Genomic DNA, 14,637 nt, shown 5'->3' on the forward strand with positions numbered 1-14,637 from the left:
AGGCGAGATGTTACTCATTGTACTCAATCGCTACCCCATCCTGTTAAGACATTTCTCACCTCATCCATCAAAATGCTCCTAAAATCCTACTCCATATGCCTCAAGCCTTGTACTGGGAGCAGAATGATGTTAAACCTAACCTGTTGTGAATCAGAACAACACTTCTATTAAGAAAAATACACTCACCCACATTAATTAAATCCAGTTGGAAAAACTGGTTAAATGTGTTTTCACATTGCATGAAAATTGTTAGCCAGTCACCAAAACTAACAAATTATTTTCTTAGACTTTGTTGACTGACCTATGATCTTTCCTAGTTTGCTTTGGCCAATGCATATTTTCTCTATGAGAACACGCTTCATATCTCTCTCTCTCTGTATATATATATATGTATGTATGTATGTTTTGTTTACTTTCCACACCTGTTCTGTGAAGGACTCTCTGCAAGCACAGAGCAGTCCCAGATGCTTATTCAGGGTTTGCCTATAACATCATGTTTGTGTTTGGATAGCTTGGAGACCGTGGACTCCAACAGGCAGGGTTCTGGGTTTCCTCTTCTGTGTGGTCTGTTCTGGGCCCCGCCTACTGTACCATAGCAGGCACGATGACGATGCTATAACAACAATATAGAGGGTACAGACTGTTCACAAGAAAACACGCGGACAGATAATCACTCTGGTCAACAGGATTATGAGCACGAAGACATAGTGTCACTTTACAGACACATATATAAAACAGATGAGTGGCTGCCAATGTGTTCGTGACATCCGGTTGGTTTTAACATGGTTCTGCTCAGCCTTATTTTACTGCCACTTTGGCATTCCAGAGGCCAAAGTCATCGCCTTCCCTAGCCAGACCTAAGCCATCTGATTTCAAGTGTGTGGCAGTGTTGCTAGTGAAGGTCAGGACAAATCTATTTGTTTTGGTGATAATTAATTAGGGTTCACTGCATTAGATTAATTAGGGTTAATCTGGAAACAACTTGGAGTCCGAATTGCAAACAATGATTATATTTTCCTCTGAAAGATCATGGAAAAGGGACATACGGAAAAGATCTTATGCTTGAATTAGATTATATGCTACCTAATAATAATGGACAATTTGGGATAAGTTTAGAGAAAATACAGTCTCTCAAACATATGTGACAACTGTTAAAATCATAGCAAACAGGAGAATAGATAATTAGGGAGGAGGAAAGAATATGAAATACATGATGCTTCCTCAGATTTTCTTTTTTTATATGTAAATGGATAACATGCTACTGTTAAAGTAAATAAATAAAAGCTTGATGGGTCAAAATAAGTAATCATTTCATAATTGTCTCGATGCTCAGCAATTCCGATCCCAATTTTCCCTTGTTGGAGATAACCAACAGTAAGCTTGTTTTGTGTGTCCTCAGAAATTCGATGTGCATAGGCAAGCATAAAGGCTTCTAATAACTCAGAATTAGGATATTAAAGGCGGGACAGAGGAAGTGTCTTGGTTGCTGGTTGATTTTTTTTTTAAGTTGTTCTAATTGTTCATACTTTTTAAAAGTTCAAATCTCACTTGTGTGAGTCTAGGGCTTAAGAAATTTCTGAGTAATGCAACCCTTATACCGCTTGTCAACTTTTTCATCCGGTGAAATGAAGACACAGCAATCTGGTTTCATGTTGCAGAACAAACAAAACAGTAAGCTCACTGAGACAGGAGACTTGACTTTCAAGGTTGCCCTTTGCAGCTATGCATGACTTTTGCCTGGTCCACAATGCTTAAAGCCTAACAATTCAGCAACCTCACTCTGGTTACATTCTTTCTATCACAGCTAGGAATCATCTTGATTTTCCAGTTACTAGATAGCTGTTTCGTGCCTACAGCATACCTGAATGTTTTCATAAAAGTGACCTGAGGAGGGGGATAATACTTCCCCTTCCAATCATGCCTACATTCCTTCAAGTCATTCTTTCTATCAAGTGTCCTGTCCTTTCCAATATCATAGAACCATAAAAATATCAGGACACGGGAGTCACCACTAGCTCCAGGGGTCATAAACCCAGGAGCCAGGGCTGTAAATCAGATTCGATGAAGACAAAAGAAGCCATGAGCATGTGTTTTCTCTTAAAAGCACTGAAATTAAAATCATAGTTAACATCAAAACCAAAAACCACTAGTTGGCCAAGTGAAATGAGTCTATGGCCAGAAACTTCTGCAAGTGTTATAGTCTAATGTCATATGCAATTCTATAAAATTCAGTGGACCATCCTCTCTTTTGCATTCTTGTCTGTTCATACAGGAGCAACACAACTATAAGCAAAATCCCAGAAACTGAGGATTGAAAGCTCTGCTTCTCCCAGCCATGCAGCAGTGAGGAAGGAAGCTTCTGTGGACACTCGTTTGGCATTGTGATGTACACGCTCAGTCGTGTCCTACTCTTTGCAACCCCATGGACTGCAGCCCGCCAGGGTCCTCTGTCCGTGGGCATTCTCCAGGCAAGAATGCTGGGATGAGCTGTCATTTCCTCTGCCAAGGGACCTTCCCGACCCCTGAGCCACCAGGGAAGTCCAGTTTGGCATTAGATAACACCAAATCCATCACTCCAGCTTGACAGAGACTGTTCCCAGCTTCTAATCATATGCACACACCTGGTGGCCCCAATGTCCATCAGAATTCCAGGACCAACTTCGGAAAGGAAGCAGAGAGGCTCCCTGGTTTATGATCCAGGAATATTTAAGGCACCCTCTTTAAAGCAGACCATTCATTGACTCACACATTATGTATAACCGTCTAAAAATTTTTCTCTTTTCTATAAAAGAACAAGGAAAAAGATGGCCAGGCTCTCCTGGGCCCCAAAGAACAGGAAGCCAAGAAGAGATATGTTGAGGGAGGGCAGTATAATAAATTAAGAAAATCTCTAATTCTTGAAACCCAGTCTCTCTGAGCCTTGGTTTCTTTTCTCCCAAATTAGGACTAAAAGCACTTCTCTTGTACTGTAGAAGATCTGAGGTAATGTGTCAGAGTGCAAAAAATGTATTTTAATTTAACAAAACAGTAAATAATGGTGCTGTTGGTACTAGCCTGGGGAGTGAGGAGCTGGGACCACGAAGATCTTCTGTCTGTAAGGTTCATAACCTAAAACGTGGCTTCCAATCAGCTCCTCTTGCTGTGTGCCTTTGGCAGCATGGGGAACAGTCTGCGTGCTCAGATTCTCAGGCATGCCCACACTTCCAGTTGCAACCAGTAAACTGTAGGCTGAGTATTAATTAACAAAAAAAAGATATCGCTAAACAGAGAAAATGCAAGTCTCTATTTTAATATTTTTTAAACTTTGTTTAAATGAAAATCCCAAATGAAGAAAGGGACAGAGAGATAGAGACAGAGAAATAGAGGCAGAGAAAGTGATAAGAGACAGAGAGATAAGAGAAAAGGAGAGTCTGATAACATGAATCCTTGTCATTATTCAACATATTCCACATAGTTTTCAAGGTCCCGGTCATGCAAAATAAATAAAAACAAAACTAGAAAAAGACATAAGAAGTGCAAGAATCAAGAAAGAGAAGAGAACATTGTCATGGCTGCAGATGTTATAATTACTTACACAGAAATGCCAAAGGGATCAACAAACTATAAAACCTGTTTGGAAGCTTATCAAGATTGCCTTATCCAGTATCTACCTATACAAATCAGTATTTCTTTACCAACAATAAAAGTTCTAACTTTTAATACAGGGAAAAAAAGTTTTTGTGTTTATAGAGAAAAAACAAATTAGCTCTATTATGTTATGTATGTTATGTTAGTGGACCGGATGTCATAATTTGCAAAAATGTTGATCCTCCCAAAATTTATGTTCAGTAAATTTCCAGTGTAAATCTAAAAGGACTTTTTTTTTTGGAGAAAACAGAATATTTACTAAATGATGTTAGGAAATTTAGCTCATTATTTGAAGAAAAATAAGTTAGATCTCTATTTCACATGACATTTAAAAATAAGCATCATTTAGATTGAAAAAGACCTAAATACAAAAGAGAAAACTATAAAGGTAATAAAGTGAAGTCTCTCGGTTGTGTCGGACTCTTTGCAACCCCATGGACTGTAGCCTATCAGGCTCTTCTGTCCATGGGATTTTCCAGGCAAGAATACCGGAGTGGGTTGCCATTTCCTTCTCCAGGAGATCTTCCTGACCCAGGGACTGAACCTAGGTCTCCGCATTGTAGGCAGACATTTTACCATCTGAGCCACCAGAGAAGTCCAATAAAAGAAAATACCAAAAATATATACTGCTATTGATTAGCTAACTAATGATCAGACACAGCAAGTTGCCACCTTCAGGTTTGAAAAGCTAAGAGAGCCTTCAGTATGGGACTCCTGGTTTGAACATCATTAAAGAATGGGAAGAATTTTAATGAAAATGGAGTAAGTTTCCAGAAAGTAATGAAAACCTACATTTACAGAACACTTCCCACTATTACATATTAACTCATTTTATGTATTAGACTAGTGAGGCAAATGGTAAAATTTTCCATTCCCTGCTTGCAAATGCTAAAATAGAAGCTCTAAAAAGTTTAGATTAATAAACGCTCATGGCTCTGACACCAGACTTTGGGGCGCCTTGTGAGTACCCTGGTATCTTTACTGAGCAGTGAAGCCCCCCTCATCCCCAGGAATGTGCAGCCCAGCTATTTCAGTCTCCCTTCCACAGAGACTGTCTTTTTGAGACAGACCCTGGAAAGTGGAGAAAGGAACCAAAGGTTACCAATAAATAACTTTGGAATACGCAGCTTCAAGGTGAATGGGCCATTTTAAAGAGAAAATCTCCATTAATATATATTACAAATCTCCAGAAAGGCGGTTTCTAATGATTAATGGCGTCTAAAGTCGGTGTTTAAGAGATAGGAATACATAGGCTACATTCCTCATAGAGCTGTTGTGAGAATTAAATGAAAGAAGAAACTTTTTCATGCAGGGATAACTTTAGAAATTTTCTGACGCTCTTTAAGTGGTCAGCATCAGTCTGCAGCGCCACCCAGTGGACGCAATGATGCCTGACTCAACGTCTCTTCCCCTTGTTTGGGGTCAATATTACCTTTATCACATGTCTGTTACTGGGGCGTTTGGTTCACATTCAGTACATTTCTCTCAGATTTTTTATTTATAAATATTGTTTATATGAAGTGAATTTTATTTTGATAAGTCAAGACAGAAAGAAAAAAAAAGCCAAGTTTTAAGTCACAAATTCATATTTCACTCAGAATGCTTCACCTTTTGCAATTGTCCTCATGAGAATTGCAACCCAGGTGTTTGATAAACATTCTGTGATTTAACATGAAGAGATAAGCTGGGAGTGTTGTTGGAACCGTCCTATTCCTTCTTGACTGGCCCATAAGTTGCGCTTAAAATTGCTGAGTTCACACCTGAAGCTTTTCTTGTTATATTTCGCTCATTCATTTGCAAAGCACTGCTTTAATTAAAAACAAAAATCATTGAGTATGTTTCAGTGTCAGGCACTGAGCTTAGTGCTAGTGATAGAATGCCAGGCAAAAAGGAACAAAGGTCCCTGCCTTCAGGGGGTTTTCAATCTAGTCAAAGACCTACACAATAATTAAAATAATCACACTGTCAACTGAAAAATAGAAAAAGCACAACCTAAAAGTTGAGAATTACATTTTGTTCGGCAGACAAAACTGAAGACTTAAGCCCAAGATGCAGCCTCTCAGATAACTGCTCTGAAGAGGCAAGGAAGCAGCCAACACATATGGGAGTTTTTGCAACAAAGTCTAGATAGTCAGAGCTTCAAATGATTACTGTTAATTAAGGAAAACAAGGTATCTTGAGTTAATAAGTTTAGCACATTTCCCTGTTTGGGAAGATGTAAGAGGCTGGGCTCATTGAAATCATTCCTTTGAAGTGCATCTTAGCCACCTAGGTCAGTATCCTGTTCTTTTCCATCGCAAGCGCCCTCTGGGTGCATCTCTGGGCATGGGTGAGGGCTTGCCAGCTAGTAACCATTGTCATCATCCTCAGCTCCCTCAGGGCTCACCATCGTAGGGGGTGAGGTGGGAATGGCAAATAGTGTTTCGTTGGCTGCAACATCCTCTGTTGCCAGATAGGCAGGCACCGTTTTTATTCACAGTACAAAAGTTATTGCCTTACTTAGCTCAGGAAATGAGAATATTTGTTTCACTGTGGTTTTTAATGTTGTTTTTTTTTTAATATCAAGAGTCTAACTTTTCCTCATATACATCTGGGTGTTTGAGGGGCAGTGGGTTGGCAGTGGAAGACACTGAAGTTCTTTTGTTTAAATTAATTCTGTTTATTAATTTTGTTTAAATTAAGACGTGTGCTCTCCTTGTTACAGTATAATTGTGTGAAGCAGTGAAATGTCAAGTCAGAAACACCAAATAAAGCTGTGTTCTCTTACTAGCCTTGCGATCATAATCAAATGATTTTATCTCCCTGATACACACTTTTTCTTTTCTATAAATTGGAAATAATGATGATACCTACCTTGATGAGGGAAAGTCATGAATATTACAGTGCATGATACATAATATATGATTAATACTTTGCCTAAAATATCATCTAATCAAAGATCCCATGATTATTAATGCATCACTCATATTTCACTGGTCCCTAAAATGGTACAAAAAGTCTAAAACAATAAGAAAAAAAAGTAAATGTGTAAAAGCAGGCAGAAATTAGTGTTTTTAAGAGCATAATGTATAACACTGTTGTCTTCGAATGCAAATACAAGCTACTCACAATTCCAAAACATCTAGTGACTGTACTGAAGTTCTTAGTTAATAGCCTAGGAGTTGGACTTAGACAGATGTCCAAATTCAACTGGTCTGATGAAGGAGGAAGCAAAACTTAATTGGTTATCTTAGGTCTCATAACTAGTTAAAAGCAGAAATGGAACTAAAACTCATGGCTCTTACTTCTTGGGTTGTCTGTCTCTTTAAACACCATCAGAAAGAATGGCTACTTCTGGATATCCAAACAATGTGAACAGAGAAGTCTTCCCAACATTGTTGGAAGGCTTGCCTTGCAGACAGATTTTCAGGTCATTCCCCCTTATGTATGAGCAGAGGAAACGTATCAAACGCTGTTCCAGTTATAAGAGAGTTTTCTGTCCTGCTGAAAGTATACACAGTCCTGGACATAACTCAAAATAGCTCAGAAGGGAGGGAAAGATGAAAGAGCTAACATCTGCTGGTGCTGCTGCTGCTGAGTCGCTTCAGTCATGTCCGACTCTGTGCGACCCCATAGACGGCAGCCCACCAGGCTCCCCTGTCCCCGGGATTCTCCAGGCAGAAACACTGGAGTGGTTGCCATTTCCTTCTCCAGACATCTGGTGAAACCTACCTATGTATTAAGCACTGTAGATACATCATCTTATTTCATCAGGTAACTACTGTCATTCCTGAGTTATGGAGAAAACCTGGGGCTAGCAAGGGCAAATAACGTTTCCATGGAGATAGTAAACAGCAAAGACAGGCATCAGGTCAATCCTGCAGACCCCGGAGATTCTGATATTCCCACTGCTTCCCAGTCAGAAGACTGACAGATGAAGACAGAGCATGTTTCATTCTGACCTGGGTATATTTCCCTCTTTATGACGTCCAGTCACCCAGCCGTCACGGGCCTTACTCTACGTGGCATCAAGAAATTGCAGGCTGCTAATGTCGGTGTCTTCATTTTTTACAGAGGAAGTTGGGGAGGTTAAAATCCCTCTCAGAACATTACTAGAATCAAAGCAGCGCTGTCAAAATAAGTACACATGATTTTCTACTCTCTGCTTGGAGGAAATCCACGTGGACTGAGTTTTTATTACTATCTCTCTTCTGGAGGTCTGACCATATTTTTGCTGTTTTTCTCTCTGCATCATGGACTTCTGAGAAAGGCCCACAGGGCGGGTCCTCCTCAGCTCATGTCCTCCTCGTCCAATATGATGTGGGGAAGAAGGAAAACTGGAGGACAGAGCTAACCTGGGCAAGAGCCTGGTATCATGAGACCTCGATATTAATTTTCCAGATGACTTTGCTGCTGAGTTGGCATAATATCTCTGTGACAAGAGAAGATTGAAAGCAGGTAATAAGGTTAGGAATCTGCCTGCAATACAGGAGCCTCAGGAGAGTGAAAGTCAAAGTGAAATCGCTCAGTCGTGTCTGACTCTTTGCATCCCCATGGACTGTAGCCCACCAGGCTCCTCCGTCCATGGAATTTTCCAAGCAAGAATGCTGGAGTGGGTTGCCATTTCCTTCTCCAGGGGATCTTCCTGACCCAGGGATTGAACCCAGGTCTCCCGCATTGTAGACAGACGCTTTACCGTCTGAGCCACCAGGGAAGGAGCCTCGGGGGACCCAGGTAATAAGGAATCAGCCTGCAGTCAGGAGCCTCAGGAGACCCAAGTTCCATCCCCGGGTCCAGAGGATCCCCTGGAGGAGGAAATGGCAGCCCACTCTAGGATTCTTGCCTGGAGAATCCCATGGACAGAGGAGCCTGGCGGGCACAGTCCACGGGGTCACAAAGAGTCGCACACGACTGAAGCGGCTTGGCAGCAGCCCTAAGGTTAGTGAAAGAACTGTGTCTGCAAGATCGCCGTGTCCTGAGCTGTCAGAGCAGTGTGCCAGCGTGGGCAGTGACAGGCGCATGGCGCTCCGCGGTTCCGGAGACTCTCCAAAACCCATGCCTGTATCTGGGCCTGCTCAGCCTGGGACTTCAGACTTCACGTGCTCCTCCAAATGCAGATGTCCCGTGACATGGTCCATTAGAGAGGCATCCCACGCTCGCCAGGCGAGGGCTGGTGAGCCGCTGGTGTTCTCCACCCAGGGCTGTGCTCCAGGGAACGGCATCTCACTGCGCTCTGATACCTGAAATAAAGAAAGAAAGAAAGAAAGTGAAGTCGCTCAGTCGTGTCCGACTCTTTGCAACCCCGTGGGCTGTAGCCTACCAGGCTCCTCCGTCCATGGAATTTTCCAGACAAGAATACTGGAGTGGGTTGCCATCTCCTTCTCCAGAGGATCTTCCCAACCCAGGGATCAAATCCATGTCTCCTGCATTGCAGACAAATTCGTTACCAGCTGAGCCACAAGGGAACCCCTCTGATATGTGAAGTCAGGAGCAAACCCAAGAAATCCTGTGCTGGACGTCAAGGTCAGAGTCAGAGCAGGACAGACAGAGACCAAACTAGATCATGCATCTCAGCCCTGGATATACTGGTCAAGCTCTTTCCTGTCTCAGGACTTCCTGCTTGCTCTTCTCTCTTCCTGTAAGGCTTCCCTGACACCTTAGTTGGCAAAGAATCTACCTGCAATGTAGGAGACCCTGGTTGAATTCCTAGGTCGGGAAGATCCGCTGGAGAAGGGATAGGCAAGCCACTCCAGTATTCTTGGGCTTTCCTTGTGGCTCAGCTGGTAAAGAACCTGCCTGCAATGCGGGAGACCTGGATTCAATCCCTGGGTTGGGAAGATCCTCTGGAGAAGGGAAAGGCTACCCACTTCAGTATTCTGGCCTGGAGAAATCCATGGACTGTATAGTTCATGGGGTCGCAAAGAGTCAGACTGGACTGAGCAAGTTTCACTTTCACTTTTCACTTTCTTCCCGGAAGGCAGCCTCGCCTGCTCTAGGTTTTGGTCAAGATGTGTTCTCTCCGTTCTGTCTAAAGCAGCTCTCTTAGAAATTATTCTGTCTCCCCACCATGTTTACTTCCTTTATTATACCATGCTCTGCAATCATTTATTTACGCCTCTTTGTAGAATGCAAGCCCCCTGAGGGCAGAAACTTTATCAAGCAGATCTCTATGGAATCCCTAGTGCCTGTGCCTGGCACATGGTAAGTGTTCATTAAGTGTTTGTTGAATGAATGAATGAATCATTCATTTGTGCAATCCTTCCCATACATTTAAATACATCTCTGTGTTAGAAAAGCAAGGAGGATAGTACTTACATCAATGACAACTGGTCAATTAGTCAAAACAAAGAAATAAATAACAAAACAAATGAATGAACAAAACAAGTCAATAGCCTGAAATTTAAACTTGAGACAAAAAAGGACCTATAACATGATATATGAGAGAGCTAGAATTCAAAACAATTATTGAATCACACAAGATGAAAAATGATTATCAAATATATAGAGAGTGTCAGATAAAATTTGAAAGAATCAACTTCACAGCTATTCAAACAAAAACGTTGGACTTCCCTAATGGTGCTGTGGATAAAAATCCACCTGCCAATGCGGGGGAAATGCATTCGATCCCTGGTCTGGGAAGATCCTACACACCGTGGAGCAACTCAGTCTGAGAGTGGCACTTTAAAGGGAGAGTAGCCCCAGCTCACTACAGCCAGAGAAAGACCATGAAGCAATGAAGACCCAGCATAGCCAAAAGAATTAATTAATTAAAAAAATTGTACATGTGATCATTAGCCAACTTAATTGACTGCATTTTCACATTTTCAGAATGAGTTAAGTGCAAATGAAGCTTCCAAAAATCAAATTGCTCTTAACAGAAATATTGTGTCCAAAAAAAAAGCCTGTTCTCACCTCCACCTTTTTTAACAATAAATAATACCAAGAGAAGAAAATTTTGTTTCTATCAACAGCAAGGTATTCCAAGAAAACCATTCAGATGGAAAGGAGCAAGATGGCAAAGTTAGTGAAAGCAGGTTCCATAAGCAAATATAGCATCTATCTAGCTCAGAAAGGAGGAGTTTGGGGAGATATTTGGTTTGAGAGGGGAGTAAAGAGGGTATGCAGATGGACAGCATGATAGCTTCCTACAAAAATTTTGTGCAGAAGCAGAATTAGTCATGTCTTGCCATGCTGTGTGGCAGGCAGAACTAGAAATGGGTGGAAATCAAAGGGAGGCTGATGCAATCTGAGGAGACAGCGAAATATTGGTAGTGATCCCAGAGTTATTAGAGTTCCCCAGAGAAACAGAATCAATAGGACATATATATAAGCAGGCTTCCCTAGTGGTTCAGCAGTAAAGAATGCAGGAGCCACAGGAGGCACAGGTTCGATCCCTGAGTTGAGAAAATCCCCTGGAGAGGACCTCATGGCAACCCACTCCAGCATTCTAGCCTGGAGAATCCCCATGGACAAAGGAGCCTGGCGGAATAAAGTCCAACGGGTCACAAAAAGTTGGATACAACTAAAATGACTTACCATACATGCATGCATGTTTATATATGTATGTTATGTATCACACACACACACACACACACACACACACACACACACGAGATTTAGTGTAGGATTTGGCTCACGTGATTATGGAGGCTGAGAAGTTCCACCATCTGCCATTTGTAAGCTGGACAACCAGGAAAACCTGTGACATAATTCAGTCCGAGTCCAAAGTCCCTGAGCACCAAAGTCAGAAAACAGGAGATGATGGATGTCCCAGCTTAAGCAAATGGAGCTTAAGGATACACTCCTCCTGTATCTTTCTGTTCTCTCCAGGCCCTCCACAGATCAGATGATGACAATAATTAGTGAGGACTCACATTGGTGAAGACAATATTCTTTATTCAGTCTGCCAATTCAAATGCAGATCTCTTTCAAAAACAGCTTCACAAACACACTCCAGTATCACGTTTTGCCAGCCCTCTGGGCATCCTTGAATTCAGACAAGCTGACACATAAAATTAACCATCACATTTTCAAACTGTTTTGGTGGGTGGGAGAGGGAAGTGGTGGGCAATTTGTACTGGAAATTCCTTCATCAGGTAGAGACCTGGACAGGTAACTCCCACATTCCCTTCTAGTTCTAAATATTTCACACTTCAGATAACCTCACAGAAATGTCAAGAATCAAATAAAGCCATTTAGAAGTATAGCAAAGTGCTCTACAGACATAAATCTATTACTTTTAGCTTCTATTAAAAATTTCTGCTGACATTTTTTAACTTAAACCCAAGTTTTCATGTAATTCGTTGAAATAACTAAGAAAGAGTCCTAGAATCAGATTATGACCAGGAAATGAAAAAGCCATTCAGCTGACTGTTTTAGGTGATCATGATATAGAGGTGCCACGTCTGTACTTTACTTGCTGGGACAGACTATTTTCTGCCAAAACAAGGGGACCACATCCCATTCTCTTAGAGGCTTACTAGAGTTATGTTTATTTCAGCCACTGATGTTTCACAAAAGAATCCTCAGGGAAATTAGAGTTAAGGCATTGTCTGGGAAAAGCCTCATAACTTTTATTTTGAACCAGTATCACAGCAACCGCCAGAACAGCCTGGGACACAGCCTGGAAATAGACATCCCCCAGGCTCCCGCCCTCCATCCCCCAATCTCCAACCAGACTCTCACAAGAGAGTACACGGCTCATATCACAGATTTCCCCATCAGTGTGGGTTGTGAGTTAGTGTGCAGGTGGCTGAACACAAAATCCTTCCTTAGGAGTGATAGTTAAAAAATACACTAGATCCTCACTTGATGGGGGGCAATTTAAAGCAGTCACTGAGAAAGATTACTTTGTGCAATCCAGATCATCCAAAACGCACCTGCTTCTAGCACCTACATCATGGATGCTCAGGTAAAAGTGACACAAACCTGGGATCACAGGGTTAGGATAAAACAAGTCTCTTCAGATGCAGATCTGTGCTGACGGGGATGCAAGGCAGTTACTAGGCTCAGATGGAGATCGAGTCTGCTCCATTTGCCAGCATGTGAGTATGTGGCAACTTCATGACATTCTTTCTGGAGGCGGTTTGTGCCAACTCTTGTGCTTGCCTGAAATTACAGACCAAATGCACTGAGTAACATCCAATTTCTAGATAGAAAAATTAAAATGAATTGTGAGTCACCCTTAACCGATGAGAAGTAGTTTCCAAATCCAAACCTGGAGCTAATTTCCAGGAAGAAACTCCCAGGAGTCTAGCATCATTCCTGAGGGTCAGGGAGGGACAGAGCTAGCAGACGCACTGAAGAGACTGGCTATTGTCCCTCAAGCTCCTCTTTTCTGAGACCTACTCTGTATGGATTATTTCTGCTTCTCATGGAAGTCTTTGGCTACTTGCTTCTTCCATTCCATTTTCTCCTTAGTGCCCATCAGAAAAACCTAGCATTCTGGTTGTCTCCAATTTTTGCCAACTCCTGAATTTCAGGTCCTTTTAAATCAGTCTTACATTCAGGCATTTGACTAAATGGATATAAGCACTGTATTTTCTCTTTAGTCAAAGCTTTTAGTTTTATCAAATTGGGAAAAATTGTTTTATATTCTTTTCTCCACCTTCAAAAATGGCAGTGGTTTGATTGTGAACTTTCTGTGGCTTCATAGTAAAAATGCAAGCAACATAAGAAATCGTGTTATATCCATTGCATTGGGCACAAATACTGAGATCAAATAACCAGTAAAAATGTTATTAGTTTAACTTTTTCAAAGGGAGGCTATTCCTGGTCCATTATCCCACTGAGTAACGCAGATGCATTTTCTAAGTTTTTTTTTTTTTAATCCAAGAGTTAGAAGTGCTTCGTAAATGGGGCATTGGGTTACATGTGTTGGCGCTATTATCATTCCCACTTTACAGGTGGGAGAAATGAGAGGTTAAATATTCTAGAGCTAAGGCACAAGGGACCTCTCCAGCCCGGATGTGAGGCCCTGTTGTGAGGGGAGATGCTGGCTCCCCATTTCCATTTTACCAGCAAAGTCACCACCCCCTCTTCCTTGCTACAGATGAACTTCTGTTGCTGGTGCAGAAACTGCAGAAGGGCAACTGGTGAAGCTCCCTGTGAACATGGCTCGGTCCTTGCTTTGATTCTTCAGTGCCACATGTTTCCTCGCCATTCTAAAGCATGTGTTCAGAGAGGCAAAGCACACAGGGGTGGAAGTCTCTCTGAGAAATCCAAACCTGGTTACTTCCAGAGGTCATTCCACATAACCACCCCCAGAATGAAACCTTAACTAGCCCAGATCTCCAAGCTGTAACAGCAGTTAACAACCAAGAAGAGCAAAGAAAGAAATTGTCACCTTTCAGCTAAAACCTACAGGGCTTCATAGCACCTTTTACCCACCCCCACCCCCCTTTTTTGTGACTCCAGACTAGTGTCCTTTCCCACCAGGCTAGAGATCACCTGGGAAATGAAGACAGCTTTTATTCTTAGTCTCTGTAAAACACCAAGCTGGAAATCAGCTGGAGACAAAGTCAACAAATAATGTTTCTTGTCTTCCCAGAGGAAAATACATTGAATTTCCTCTCCAGCTTAATATTTTGGGTCCAAGCACTTTGTTCGCTTCCTTTTATGATGCCGATCAAAAATTGATCAAGTGCTTAAAAGAATACAGAAATGCTGTAACATGATTTTTAGTACCAACCTTTAATTATGTAAATAATATGCAATCATTCTCTTTGTAGAAAACTAATATTACCTGTAAGCTAAATTCTCTTTGATCATAGTTTTAATCTAGTTCCTTTCCTCTGAAGGTAAAAAATTTAAAAAGGTAACAATTTCTTGCATAATCAGTTTTGTTTTAGGTTTTATGTGAATTTATGTAGATCCACACAAATATACAGCATTATTTAGTGTACTTTCAACTTATCATATCATAATACCAACTTGCTTTTTCACTCCACAATAGGTCATGAAGGCATTGTTCTTTTAAATTGCAGTGTATAAAATTGTGGTAGAATATGCCATGATGTTTGTATTCATCTT

The sequence above is a fragment of the Muntiacus reevesi genome, chromosome 3 (genome assembly GCF_963930625.1).
Source record: "Muntiacus reevesi chromosome 3, mMunRee1.1, whole genome shotgun sequence".
Lineage (NCBI taxonomy): Eukaryota > Metazoa > Chordata > Mammalia > Artiodactyla > Cervidae > Muntiacus > Muntiacus reevesi.